The following is a 15740-nucleotide window of genomic DNA, read 5'->3' on the forward strand; positions in this document are numbered from 1 at the left end:
CCTGGCGACAGCCCTGAAGCAGCCTGATGGGGCAGCAAAGCCAGGGCGGCCTCTGCCCGAGCCGGGCCCCCCCTGCCCAGGCCACAGCCCAGGTCTTGTCTCCAGACTCCCAGGTGTATTTATTTGATGCCCCCATGGCTCTAAATGGACCTTGTTCCCCGTGTGTCCCCCTTGTCACAGGGGAGCATCTCCATGCTGAAGTCCCCACATTTGGGGGTTGCTCTGCGGGGCTCTGGGCCTCCTCAGCAGCCCCAAGCCAGGCTTCGGCCACTTCGTCCTCTCATCCCTTGGGCCACAGAGTGGTCCTTGGGCAGAGCTGGCAGCAGACCTTTCTGGTGGATCCACGTCCCCAGCCATAGGCCCCAGGGGTCAGGCTGCAGCCAGTTCTCAGCCCTGTCGCTGCAGGGAGACTGGCCGTCCCAACGTGCCGAGCCTCATGGGGTGGAGCTGCCGCTGTCCCTTCCGTGGTCCTAGGGTAACAGGATCTTCGCACTCTTACCCACAGGTCCACATTTAAAGAGGCGTGTTATGAAGCTAGATACCCCGGTATTGGACCCAATCCCTCTGACTTAATGCAGTCTCTGTCAATGACTAACTGACCTCAGGCCAGTTATTTAACCATTCTGCCCCTCAGTTTACCCATCTGTACAGTAGGGATGATACACCACTATCGTAAGATGGATGTGAGGATTAAAAGTGTTCCTGCAGGGCTTCCCTGGTGGCGCAGTGGTTGAGAGTCCGCCTGCCGATGCAGGGGACACGGGTTCGTGCCCCAGTCTGGGAGGATCCCACATGCCGCAGAGCGGCTGGGCCCGTGAGCCATGGCCGCTGAGCCTGCGCGTCCGGAGCCTGTGCTCCGCAACGGGAGAGGCCACAACAGTGTGAGGCCCGCGTACTGCAAAAAAAAAAAAAAAAAAAAAAAAAAGGGATTCTCAGGCAGCTGCTGGCTACTCAGCTTCCCATCTGCTGCCCTCTGGGAGGTGTGCTCAGGGTTTTCTCCCTCCCTTTGGGGGTTTTGTGATGTTACAGCCTGAACACACCATCTACATCTCTTTCCCAGCACAGCCGTGAGGGGAACCACTGCAGTGATGCTCCCTCCCCTCCAGCCATCATGTGTAAGCAAGACCACAAGCCAGGGCTGCAAAATCCACCTTCTAAAACCAAAGTCCGTTGCTGCTCTCTGCAGCCTCAAGAAGCAGGATCTTCTCTTTCCTTGCATTTCACGACAGAATCCATTTACTCCCGTTTGTACCCAGTGTTCTGGGTAATGTGTGTGTGCCAGAGACTGCAAGTTTAAGAAAGGAGAGGAGAGGAGAGATGAGGCAGAGAGGGGGAATGGGAGAGCTTTGGTGCCAGGAAGAGCTGGGTTAAATCCTGGCTCTGCCACGGACAGTAGTGTCTCCTCGGGGCCTTTTATTCCTCACCAGGAAGAGCACCTAACTTCATAGGACTGTTGTGAGGATAAAATAAAATGTGCCAAAATGTTAGAAAAATTAAAAGTGCAAAATAACACACGTAGCACACCTAGTCTGGTCTCTGGCATCCAGCTGGTATTAGACAATGGCAATCACGAGAAATCCATTTTTAGTGATTCAGCTCTGAGATTATGGTAAATAACTCGAAACCAAAAGGATGTTCCACGTTGTCAACTCCAAGGCCAGTTTCTCCCTGTTGCTCCTGGCCTCCCAGCTCTCTCTGTACCACAGACACTGGAGACCCCTCTGTCTTGGTTTCCATCCACCTTCTTTTCTCCATGCTCCCTTGGTATGAGCACTCTCCCCAAAGACCGGTTCCGAATTCTCTTCTCTTCTTCCAGACTTCGAAGTTCCTCTCCTGGGTGAGCTCCTCCTTCCCAGGGCTCTAAATATCCCTCTAGGCTGAAGACTCCCAAACCTGCCGGTCTGCCCATGGACATATCTAGCCGCCACCTCGCAATCCACGTGCACAAAGTCAAAAGGACCATCTTTTCTGTTCCCCATTCTGAGGTTCTTATTTCAGTCAACGGCACATCATCCTGTCGGCCATTCATTCATCTTCAAGCCCCTCCTGCAATTAGTCAGATCTACCCCTACAGTGTGTGAGCATCTGTCTTTAGGTCTCTCTTGTGCTGTTCCCATAGCCTCCTTCTTTTCCGGTTATCTCATCCTGTGTAACAATCAATTCCAAATTTAGTGGCGTTAAACAAGAACCATTTTGCTAGGCTTCTGGACTCTATGGGTCAGGAATTCTGACAGGAAACAGTGGGACTGGCTTGTCTCTGCTCCATGACACCTGGGTCTTCCGCAGGAAGACTCAAAGACTAGGCATGACCCAGTGGTGGAAGACTAGATCATCTGAGGGCTTGTGCACCCCCAGGGCTAGCATTGGACGCCGGCGGTTGGCTGGGACCTCAGCTGGACTATCAGGCAGAACAACTATATGTGGTTCCTCCTTGTGTTTGAGTTTCCTCAGAGCATGGCAGCTGGGAGCTAGGAGCAGACATCCCAAGTGAGCTGGGCAGAAATTCTACCACCTTTAATAACCTCACCTCAAAAGTCACATAGGGTCACGTCTGCCACAGTCGTAAGTGTACCCAGATTCAGGGGGAGGGAACATAGACCCCAACTCTTTTTTTTAATTTATTTTATTCAAGTATAGTTGATTTACAATGTTGTGTTAGTTTCAGCTGTATAGCAAAGTGATTCGGTTATACGTATATATATACATTCTTTTTCATATGCTTTTCCATTATGGTTTATCACAGGGTATTGAATATAGTTCCCTGTGCTATCCAGTAGGACCTTGTTGTTTATCCATCCTATGTATAATAGTGTGCATCTGCTAATCCCAAACTCCCACTCCATCCCTCCCCCACCCGTCTCAGCAACCACAAGTCTGTTCTCTATGTCTGTGTAGATAAGTTCATTTGTGTCATATTTTAGTTTTTATAAAATTTATTTTATTTAGTTTTGGCTGCATTGGGTCTTCGTTGCTGCACGCGGGCTTTCTCTAGTAGCAATGAGCAGGGGCTACTCTTCGTTGCGGTGCGCTGGCTTCTCATTGCGGTGGCTTCTCTTGTTGAGGAGCACGGGCTCTAGGTACGTGGGCTTCAGGAGTTGTGGCTCGAAGGCTGTAGAGCGCAGACTCAGTAGTTGTGGCACATGGGCTTAGTTGCTCTGCAGCATGTGGGATCTTCCCAGACCAGGGCTCGAACCTGTGGTCCCCTGCATTGGCAGGCGGATTCTTAACCACTGCGCCACCAGGGAAGCCCCTGTGTCATATTTTAGATTGAACATGTAAGTGGGATCATATAGTGCTTGTCTTTCTCTGTCTGACTTAATTCACTTAGTATGATCATCTCTAGGTCCATCCGTGTTACTGCATATGGCATGATTTCATTCTTTTTTATGGCTGAGCAATAGTCCATTGTATACATGTACCACATCTTTTCCATCCATTCATCTGTTGATGGACATTTAGGTTGTTTCCATGTCTTGGCTATTGTGAGTAATGCTGCTATGAACATAGGGGTGCATGTATCCTTTTGAATTATAGTTTTGTTTGGTTATATGCTCAGAAGTGGGATTGCAGGATCGTATGGCAACTCTATTTTCAGTTTTTTGAGGAACTTTTATACTGTTTTCCATAGTGGCTGCACCAACTTATATTCCTGACAACAGTGTAGGTGTCCTTTTTCTCCACACGCTCTCCAGCATTTGTTATTTGTAGACTTCTTCATGATGGCTATTCCGGCTGATGTGAGGTGATCCCTCATTGTAGTTTTGACTTGCATTTCTCTAATAATTAGCGATGTTGAACATCTTTTCATGTACCTGTTGGCCATCTGTATGCATAGACCCCAACTGTTGATGGGAGGAATGTCAAAGTCACACTGTAAGAAAAGTATGTGGGATGGAAACATTGTGGCCGCCACTTTTGGAAAATGCTGTCTGCCATGGCCCGTAATTAGAGTTCCTGTTTGCAGTCTCTGACAGCAGAGTGAGGCTAGGATTAGATGGTCATTTGTCCTCTGAAAACATCCACTATGCTCTCCTTTTTTTGGCCGCACCGCACAGTATGCGGAACTTTCCCAACCAGGGATCAAACCGGTGCCCCCTGCAGTGGAAGCACGGAATCTTAACCCCTGGACCACCAGGGAAGTCCTCCAAAATATCTGTTAGCTAATGTTGACCTTGTCTTAAAGAGAGTCCAGTAGCTTGGCTCTCCACTGCTAGGAAAAAGCCCAAGATGCTGCCTAATCTGGCCCCAGCCTATTTGACAAATTCATCTCCAAGTACCTCCCTGTGTTAGATTCATTTCAGACGACCTGCCATGCTGGAGCTATAAACATTTCCTTCCTTGCCTTCCCCCTGGGCTGATTCCCAAACTGGGATTGAAATCAGTACTGGTCTGGAGGCAGATTTTACCAAGTGGACTGTCTTAGCTTTGGAACATGAGTAAGGAAAAGAAACACTGTCCATCGAGAGACATCTCAGGAAAGGCAGCTGGCTGGTCACTGCACTTGTCACCTTCACCTCCACACGAGTCCTGTTCCCTGACCCCAAATACTGCCCAATCTGTGGGATCCGCTTCTCTGTGCAATCTCTACGCCTCCTTCCTCCCCTGCAGTCTGTCCCTCTGGAGGTCAAGGACCCCGATTCTAGTGGTAAACCCCCTACAGCCTGAATGAAGACTCATCTGACTACCCTGACTCGGGGCTGTTAGTGGCTGAGTTGGAAGCTGGGCCTTGTAGCGCTGGAGGCCAAGCAGAACTGTCCTGCACGCAAACACCATGACGGTGGAGGTGACTTCAGTTAAATAGCAGTTAGTTACGCTTTGATTGTCGAAATCTCTACTGAATCCCTAAGTCGGAAGGATGAAATGAACTCTCTACTTAGCAGCATTGGGTGAAGGATCAGGTAGGTGACAGGGGTCAGGCTCTGCAGATAATACTTCCTCTGAGGTTTTTTCCCCCCCGTTTGGAGATTGGGTGAGAAAATTGAGCTAATCTTAGCATTCCCCTCATACTCCTCAGTTGTCCTGATGCACACGCAGGGCCCCTCGTCACCTGGCCCCTCCCAGCCTCCAGCCGCCAACCAGAAACACACATTCTGATGGGTTTATTAGATCCTTGGATACAAGAGTGTGTTGGGGGGGGCGGGGTAGGGGGTGCTGTTCAGTGTGTGTAGTAATCTTCGGTTTATGTAGATGGTGTGGTGCTGTGTAGCCCATTCGGTTTCTTGGTATGTTTCACTCAATGCTGCTTTTTGGTTTACTGCTTCTGTGTTGCATATTTAATCCCCTGTCAGGGGGAGCTGGTCCACGGCAGCTCTCTGCTGCCACTAACAACGGCATCATGGCCCCTTCCCAGTCCCACGTCAGAGTCACAACAGGGTCACTGGTCAAGGAGTCTATGCATCCTTAATTCCATGAAATCCCACCAGGTGGCACCCCTGAAGGGCTGCACCAGGATATATTCTCACCAGCAGTGGATACATGGCAGGTCCATCTCCTCCACCCCTCACCAACACTTTGCCTTGTCCACATTTCTGAATTTGCCAAATCTGATTGGGATAAGGGGCATCTCGGATTCATATTGTAATTTGAATGTCTCTGATTATCAGTGATACGGAGTATCTCTTCACGTTCATTTTAGCCATTTGGATTTCTAACTCGATGAATCTTTTATCCTTTGCCCACTTCTCAGATGGACTTCTCGTTGGGCAATGGTGGTGGTGAGGTTTGGTTACTTTATAGGAATTTCTTATCTAAAAGGCTGTTAATCCCTTGTCAGTGTTGGTTATTACAAGCATCTTTTTCCAATCTGCCACCCATCTGTTCACTCTGTCTATGGGTCCTTTGTTAAATAGAAATTCTTAATTTTGATTAGTGACTTGTATTAGTTAGGGAGGCTCGGCTGTGTAGCAAATAGGCCCAAACACATAATGCCTGACTCAATGCAGTGGAACTTTCTTTCTCACATGACAGCTCAGGATAGTTCCAAGTCAGAAACAGGAGACTAAGTTGGGGGTTTCTGCTCCCAAAGGTCATTTAGGGTCACAGGCCGTGGCAGCCCTGCCACCTTCATCCTAGGAGTTCCATTCCAGTCGTCACAAGGGGATGGTTGGCCCTGCTGTGGTTCTACCCTGCGGCGGCAAGTGGGAGGCCCAAGCAACGTGGGAGACAAAAGGACACAAACAAAAGCTCCATCCCAAACGTGTCTCTGTGGCTGCCTTTCCTCGACCACCCTTTGACTCCCAAAGCGTTTCTTGTTTTTCCGTTAGATTCTGGGATCTGTAGGCTTCCTTCTTCCGACTTCCCAAGCGTTGGAGGAAGGCAGCTATATTAAATCACCGTCTCATTAGGAATCAAAAGATGCATCTAGAACCTTCCACCAGCAAAGGGGAACCGTGTTCTGTCCGCATGTCTGCCCCTCTGAGAGTCTGTTCCTGGATTAGCCCACATTTCTCTCCTTTTCCCAACCTCACCACCAGCTCGTGGTAAGGATCCTAATCTTGAGATTACTGAATCTCCTATAAAAAGAGGTGAGATTTGGGCAGAGTTTTACTCTAAGATACCGTTGGTATAATTCATTTGAGCCAGTAACTCAGCACCACAGATTTTATTTATTGTACACAGGCCTCTGCTGCTACAGGAAAGCTACATAGAAAAAGTTAAATTTATTGATCATTGAGTTCCTTTATCCACCTCCTCTGAAAAATGTTCAGATGTGCTGGTGCAGATCGCCCTCTGGTGGCAGGAAACCAACCCTTCTCTCTGTGTTCTTTCCAATTCCCTCCAGGATGGTTTTTAGAGTCTTTTCTTTTCCAGGGTGACCTCTTGCGTTCTCCCAGCCCCAGCAATTGTCTCTGTAATCGCACAGACTGGCAGTCACCCACCCTTATTCCAGCCTCACGCCCAGCAGTTCGGCTGCTGCCCACCACACTAAAACACTCAGGCAAAAGTAGCCCGTGGATCTCCAGTCTGAAAGTCCTCACACCTTTCAGTCCTCCCCCAGTAAACATCTCTGCTGCTGCATTTGGTCCCCTCTTCCAATCACGCCTGAACCATGCATGTCCCCTCTTTGGCTCGCAGGCTCCATGGTGCCCTGGTTTTCCTCCGCCTCCCTCGTCCTTGCCTCTCTCTCTCCTGTGACTCTCTTTCTCTGCCCATCCTAAAGGCTTGAGCCCCCGATCATGTTCCTTCCTCTGCTTTCCTCACTCACTGGATTATCTCACCCACTCACGTGGTTTCAACCACCACCTGCCTAGATGCACACATCTGAGAACATACCCTTCTAGTCGGACGCTCTCCCCTGCACCCTGGACCACGCATCTAACTGCCTCCTGGACTTCTTCTCCCAGCTGCTCCGCAGACCAACCACCCAGACACAACATGTCCAGAACGGAAGTCCTCATGCCCCCCCCCAAGCCCACTCCACCGCACGACCCCCATCTCAGTGGCCAGCACCACCGTCTTCCTGTCCAGTCGCCCTGGACTCCCCCATTTCTCCTCCCTATCTGTTGTGGGTTGAATTGTGTTCACCAGAAAGGGTTGAAATCCTAAGCCCTGGTACCTGTGAACATGACATTAATTGGAAAAAGTGTCTTTGCAGAAATAATTAAGGTGAGGTCATGCTAGACTAGGTTGGGGCACTTATTCCAGTGTGACTGGTGTCCTGATAAGAGAAGAAAAGAGAAACACACAGGGAAAGCCTGTGACCGTGGAGACAGAGATAGGGGTGATGCAGCTGCGGGACAAGGACCGGACAGGCTGGCCAGCCGGAGCCAGAAGCTAGGGTGAGGCAAGGGCGGACTCTACCTATGGTCTCGGGGTGTTGGCCCTGCTGACACCTGGATTTTGGACTTTGAGCCTCCAGAACTGTGAAAGAACACACTTCTGTTGTTCAGAGTCACCCACTTGTAGTACTTTGTCATGGCAATCCGAGAAACGAATCCACGATCCATCCCTCGGCGTCCCTGGCTTGGCCTCCCATGTGGACCATGACGTCAGCCTTTTAACCGTGCGCCCGGCCCCTTGTCCAGGCATCCTCCACACTCACGGGCAGAATGACGCATCAAAGATGCAGACATGCCCCGAGGCCCAGCCTGTCCCAGCTACTGTGTGCTCCCGCGAGACCCAGAACAGCTCCCGGTGTTCGCTGAGGAAATGGACTCAGCCTGCAGGGCCCTCCACCCTCCTCCGCGTGGCCGGTTCCATCCGTCCTGTGCATCGGCGTGTGGGCCCACACTGGGGTCCCCGGCTCTTGGAGAGAACACCCCACCCCGGTACTCACCGTTTGTCCTGCCCGTATGGGGACCCTCAGCCTGTGAGCTCCGAGTGTCTGCCGTAAAACCAGGCACTGAATACGTACTCTGTAAAGCTTTGTGAACCTGACCTCGAAACTTGAAATGTACAGGACCCAAGCCTCGGGCTTTGGTGAGACAACCAGAGATACCAACCCTCAGCTCGGGGCCACCTCAGAGCCTCCCTCTGCCAACAGCTGCAGGCCCTGGGGACCAGGGCTCGCACTGACGGGGCGTCCTTGTTTGCTGCCACTCTGTTTCTTCCTTTCCAAGAAACAAGACCCCCTGCAGCTCCATCGTGGGACTGCTCAGTCCCGGATGTGCCCCCAGCTTGGTCAGGGCGAGGCTAGACTTTCCAAAGCCCTGAGCACTCAGCCTCCCGGAGGTCTCATCACCCAAACACAATCACAGGCGCCCACATCCAACACCAAAGATTTTTCCTGTAAGTGTTTGAAAGCCATGATTCTCCTCAATGCCACCATGCATACCCAGGAAAAGCAAGAAAATTAAACCTAAAAATTGTCCAGCAGTAATGAGATGTTTACGAATAGAACACTAAACAATTAATGAAGTGTTACTTTTATTAATACCACTTTTATTAGCTATGTCACTGGATTTCAGTTTTATGAGTTTTCTTTCTTAGTGTCACAGGGATTTTTAGCAGCTGCAGGCCTTGCACCTGTGCTCATCAGGATGGAAGAGCCGGCTGGGAAGCTCGTACCCTCAGCAAGGGACCCAGTAGGTGGGAAGGCTGCAGCTGTGTGTGTTGGGCTCCGGGCAGGCTGGGGGCAGGCCAAGGCTTTGTCCTGGGCAGTGGGCCTGACGGTGGTGTCAGGACAGAGCATCTCAATGGCTGAGACACCAAGGGTGTCTGACACCCTTGGATGGACTCAGAGAGTGCATCCCTGACACCGGGTCAGCCAGGACACGAGCTCTGCCCCCAGGAAGAGGGAGGCCACAGCTAAGGGCCCTGCCGTCCCCTTCAGGGTCTGGATCATGAGAAAGGAGAGGTCCAGGGTTGCCCAGGACTCTACATAGAGCTGTCCTTGGGGCCCAGAAATCACAGCACCATGGTGAGGCCCAGTGCAACCTAGAGAAAGAGGCTCCCGGTGGCTGGGGGCCAGGGTGGGGGAGGCAATGAGCCCAGGCTCAGGCCTAGGGCAGAACTGCTCAGTATTCTCAATGGTCCTTCATGACGTGTTTCACCTCAGGCGAGTTTCTGGACTTCTGCTGTGCCTCGTCTGTGAAATGGGAATAATTCAGAGTTGCTAGAAAGCAGTGGGGGATACGTTAAAACAAATTGCTGGTTTGGGAAGTTCCTCAAAAAGTTAAACTTAGAATTGCCATATGGCTCAGCAATTGCACTCTTAGCTATGTACCTCAAAGAATAGAAAACAGGGACTCAAGTTTGTACCCAAATGTTCATACACAGCGGGATGATCAACAATAACTAAAAGGTGGGAAAATCCCCAGTGTCCATCGGTGGATGAAAGGATCAACAAAACTGGCATAGCAATACAATGGCATGTTACTTGGCCATTGAAAGGAAAGAGGTATTAATACACGCCACAGTACAGATGAACCTCGGTCACATGCTACATGAAATAAGCCAGATACAAAAGGGCAAATGTTATAGGATTACATGTATGTGAAATACCCAGAGCAGACAAATCCATAGAGACAGAAATGAGATCAGTGCCTACCAGGGTCTGCAGGGGGAGAAGGGAGGGGCTGTGGGGTTCCTACTTGGGATGACGAAAATGTTTTGGGATAGGATAGTGGTGGTGGGTGCACATCTTTGTGAACATACCAAAGCCACTGAATTGCAGACTTTAAAAGGATGAATTTTATAGTATGTACATTCCATCTCAACAATAACAAAAGAATAATATTGCTCTACTACTTACAGTCAAATGATTACAAAAACAATAAGTGAATCAAATAGTGAAAAAATAGTCAGACGCCAGTACACCAGATCCCCTGTTCCAGGGACACATCAACTCTTCACATCGTGACCTAGAAGTGTCCCCCTCCCCAACTAGGCTTGAGGGAAGAAGGGGTATGCATACCTCTGTCTCACTGCAGGGGCCACCAAGAAGTCTTAGAATATTCCCAACGACTTTTTTTTTTAATTGGAGTATAATTGCTTTACAATGTTGTGTTAGTTTCTGCTGAACAATGAAGTGAATCAGCTATATGTATAAAAGACAGCTCAGCTCCAGCCATCTCCCCAAGGGCGCCCCAGCACAGCACATGGGTGAAATGGAGATAAGTAATTTACCTGATAGATAAAGGGTTCTAAATAATGGTTGTAAAGATGCTCAACAAACTCAGGAGAAAAATGAAAGAACACAGTGGAAACTTCAGCAAAGAGTTAGGAAACATAAGAAAGGACCAAGATTTTTCTAAATTTAATTTTTATTTTATTGATATATTGGAGCATAGCTGATTTACAATGTTGTGTTTCAGGTGTACAGCTAAGTGATTCAGTTATACATATACCCATTCTTTTGCAGATTCTCTTCCCCTGTAGGTTATTACAGAATATTGAGTAGAGTTCCCTGTGCCATACAGTAGGCCCTTGTTGATTATCTGTTTATATATGGTAGTGTGTACATATTAATCCCAAACTCTTAATTTATCCCTCTCCTCACCTTTCCCCTTTGGTAACCATAAGTTTGTTTTTGAAGTCTGTGAGTCTGTTTCTGTTTTGTAACTAAGTTCATTTGAATCTTTAGATTCCTCATATAAGTGACATCATATGATATTTGCCTTTCTCTGCCTGACTTACTTCACTTAATAATGTCTAGCTCCATCCATGTTGCTGCAAATGGCATCATTTCATTCTTTTTCATGGCTGAGTAATATTCCATTGTATGTACATACCACATCTTCTTTATCCATTACACAATTTGTATGGAAACACAAAAGACCCCAAATAGCCAAAGCAATCTTGAGAAACAAACACAGAACTGAAGGAATCAGGCTCCCTGACTTCAGACTATACTACAAAGGTACAGTAATCAAGACAGTATGGTAATGGCACAAAAACAGAAATATAGATCAATGGTACAGGATAGAAAGCCTAGAGATAAACCCGCGCACATATGGGCCCCTAATCTATGACAGAGGAGCCAAGGACATACAATGGAGAAAAGACAGCCTCTTCAATAAGTGGTGCTGGGAAAACTGGACAGCTGCGTGTAAAAGAATGAAATTAGAACACTACCTAATACCATACACAAAAATAAAGTCAAAATGGATTAAAGACTTAAATGTAAAACCAGACACTATAAAACTTTTAGAGGAAAACATAGGAAAAACACTCTGACATAAACCACAGCAAGATCTTTTCTGACCCACCTCCTAGAATAACAGAAATAACAAAAATAAACAAGTGGGACTCAAACTTAAAAGCTTTTGCACAGCAAAGGAAACCATAAACAAGACAAAAAGACAACTCTGAGAATGGGAGGAAATATTTGCAAATGAAACAGCAGACAAAGGATTAATCTCCAAAATATACAAACAGCTCATGGGGCTTAATGTCAAAAAAAACAAACAATCCAGTTAAAAAACGGGTGGAAGACCTAAATAGACATTTCACCAAGCAAGACATTCTGAAGTACTGAGGGTTAGGCTTTCGACATATGCATTTAGGGGGACACAAGGCCCCCTGTAAAAGGGGGCAGAACCTCACTTTGGAATGTGGTGGTACTCACCAGCTGTCATCTGATGACATCAGCCAAATCTCAGAAAGTCCCGTTTTTTGGATAATTGTAACACTCAATACACTGAACAAAGAAATGGTATTTAAGCGTATTTGGTTGTATGTTTACTTAGATGTTGGATTTTTGAGAAACTTAATATGCTATGGTTTTTCTGTAGGTAGAAATAGATGCATACTATCTATCCAAGGTCTCTTGGGCTATGAAGCGGGTACTTGCACTGTTTGGGTGCATAAGTAAACACCTAGCCTCTGCTACAGAACACTCAGTCAGCATTTCTTGTAGTGTGGGCCACATAACTATAGTGTTACGAGATGTTCTGTGAAGGAAAAATGAAGGCAAATTCACATAAGGAATGTTTTACACTTTATTCCGTTCTTAGAGTTTCACCAGACAGGACATGAATGCACAAAACCATGCATCCTGTTATGTGCCTTTCTTTCTGCAATTCGTTGCCAAGCTGCCTTTTGCAGAAGCATCAGAAGCACTAATTTGCTTCTGAGGACAATCCCCTGAGAGTCCAGCTTTGTCTCCATACTCCCCTCACTGTCAGCACAGGTCACCCAGCTCACCTGGACCAGGTGCCGGGAGGGCGGGGGGAAGGCTGGTAACTGCAGCAGTTCTGACTCCATCACTGGAAATAGGGGTCCTCAGCCAGGTGCACCAGCTTTTAATGATGTGGCAAAGCCAGACCCTTCCCTCTCTGAGACCCCATTGTCTTATCCAGAAAATACAGGGATTTGGACCCCATAACCTACGAGCCATAATATTCTAGAATCAGAATTAATCCTTATAGAATAAACTAATCCCCATAGAATAAAACCATTGGCCCCATCCAATGTCAAGTTCTAATACAACCTTTGGCTCCAGGCGGCTCCTGTGTGGACATTTCTGAAAAGCACCTAGATTCTTCTTTGGTTTCCCTGGTCCAGTTGAGATGCCGTTCTGGTTATGAGGCCTAGCTTGAATCCCTTGGGTGTGTTTCTTAAAGTTCATCTTTTGTATAACCTGTGCAGAACCATTTCTGCCCACACTTCCCCCTGCCCCCTTCCCAAAGTTCAAGGAACCGGACACAGACATAGGGGGAGAAAGGATAAAGGCTTTGTGGCTTTGACCTTCTCTGTGATGCAGAGATGAAGGGTGGGCAGAATTTGGGAACAGCTGTCACGGAACGGCCAGGGAATCAGCAAGAGCTGAAAACATACTTGGTCAGGAGCTCTCAGTGCCCTGTGAGATCAGATGGGGTCCACTGGACAAGGCTGCATGAACCTATCTAGGATCTCAAGATGTTAGAACCGGGATCAGGTGTAGATTCTGAGACCAGGAGCCGACCCTCTATCACCACACTGGAACGGGTTGCTGGGTGCCCACCGCTGCCAACTTGAGTGGACCAGACAGGGGTGTGGCACGTGCATTTCTAGACAAGGTCGCTCCCGTTCTGCAAGTGAGCACCGGATAACTTGTATTGAGAGACGTCGGAGGCTCCCCCTGCCTCCTGCTAGGAGCATCTCCACTGTCTGAGTGCAAGTCGATGCAGCAGTTTGGTTTTGTTGTGGATGTTAATAGGAAATTAACTCGCGGGGATTTTGAGCATGTTTCAGACTGACCTTACTTTAAGGAAAATGTGTATGCCAACCATTCAAACTTAGAGAAACCTGATAAATTAGGGCGGCAAGTCTTCACATTGGGAAGGAAAGGAGGAAAGAAGGAAGGGAGAGAGGGAGGAAGGGAGGGAGGAGGGGAAAGGAAGGGGGAGAAAAGGAGGTGAAGGGGAGGGTGGGAAGGACCACAAGCAGTGCTTGAGTGAGGGGGGAATTTATATCAGGTCAGCCTGGTTTCTTGCAAGCTAGTCCCAGGTGCATCGTCACCTTCAGAGCTATGCCATTTCCCGAGGGTGCACCGCAAAACAGAGACAGCTGTTTTCCCACTAGTTTCCTGAGACGGGTCCCATCCAAACAGGTTTGGCTTGGAGCGCCCACTGGTCAGCCCTGCTAAAATATGTTCTTGTGGCGCCCTCTGGTGTCCAGATTGTGCAGTAACAGGAAGCCTGGGCGGTTCCTCGGAACCCATGGGCAGAATGACCATCACCTCCGCCCTGTGGTGCCCAGGCCACACTAACCCTTACATACACAGGCCTGTTGCATTTCTCAGAGATTTCTCAGCTCCCAGCTGCCATGAGATGAGGATTTAGAGCTGAGGTTTCCTTTCTGAGTTCAGGTTACGGAATTTTGCCCAGGGTACATCACTAGTTAACCACTAGGTCAGGGGATATTTTTATTAGATTGTCATCCTTCAAATTATAATCCCAGAATGAAGAATCCAGTAAGCAAGTGGTCCTGACAGTTTATATACAGGAAACTCATCCTTACAGCTTCCATATTTCCATTGTACACATGAGGAAGCCAAGGCTCACAGAACAGCTTTTAGAGTGAGCTGTGATCTGAGCCCAAATCTGGCTTTCTCCCATGTTCATGAACCATACACGCTCATTCCTAGTGTTTGTTACACAGCTGGTGTAGGTCCGTGACATCACTATTAAGAAGTGGTTTCCCAAGAGAATTGAAAACAGGTATTTAAAGAAATACTTGTACCCAGATGTTCACAGCAGTATCGTTCATAGTAGCTACAAGGTAGAAACCACCCAAATGTCCATGAACCTCCGGATGGAGAAACAAAATGTGGTACATCCACACAATGCAACAGTATTCAGGCAAAAGTAGGAATGAAGCCCTGACACGTGCTACAACATGGATCAACCTGGGAAACATGCAGAGTCAAAGAAGCCAGACACAAAAAATTATATACGGTATAATTCCATGTATATGAAATGTCTGGAATAGGCAGGTCCATAGCGGATGCGTGGTGCCAGGGCCTAGGGGCCGTGGGGGAATTGGAGGGCTTGCTAAGTGGGGACAGGGACTCCTTTGGGGTGATGAAAATGTTCTGTAATTACGTGGAGGTGGTGGCGCACAACCTTGCGAATGTTCTAAATGCCACTGGATTGCACACTTCAAAAAGGTTAATTTATGTTTTGTAAGTTTCATCTTAATATGCAAAAATTCTTGTTTAAAAAGAGAAGGAAAGAAGGGGTTTCGCTTACCTCCTCAAAACTTTCCACCGTTTCACTATCTGCCTTAAGATCATTAGTATGACAAATTTTTCTGAACAGCTACTCTGTGCCAGGCACTATTGTAGGTGTGGAGGACTTAGCAGTGGCGGGGGTGGCGGTATGGGGACAAAAACCTCTGTCCTTGTAGACATGACATTTAGAAAGGGAAGTCAGACAACAAACAAGACATTGTCAGACAACGTGTGTCGTCTGTTAAGTCGTGACAAGTGCCAGAGGGGAGAGAAAAGGAGTCAGTGTGTGCTGAGTGTGGGGAACAGGCTAAGGAGGTCCCCTCTAAGGAGGAGACATTGTTAGTAAAGATCTGAAGGAGATCGGCAGAGAGAGCCATGAAAATATCTGAGGGAGAGAGGTCCAGGCAGAGGGAACAGCAAGTGCAAAGGTCCTGAGGCAGGAGCATGGCTGGAGGCCAGTGCCTCTGGATCAGTGGGAGCGAGAAGAGTGGGGGATGGAAAGAGCAGATCAGCAGAGCCTTAATGGCTTTTCATTCTGACTGAGGTGGGAGCCTCTGGAAGGGTTTGAGTAAAGGAAGGACATGACATGACTGTTTTTTATTGAGTGCATAAAACACGGAGAGCATAATCAATAGATATCAAGCCG

This window comes from Delphinus delphis, chromosome 15 (assembly GCF_949987515.2).
Source record: "Delphinus delphis chromosome 15, mDelDel1.2, whole genome shotgun sequence".
NCBI lineage: Eukaryota > Metazoa > Chordata > Mammalia > Artiodactyla > Delphinidae > Delphinus > Delphinus delphis.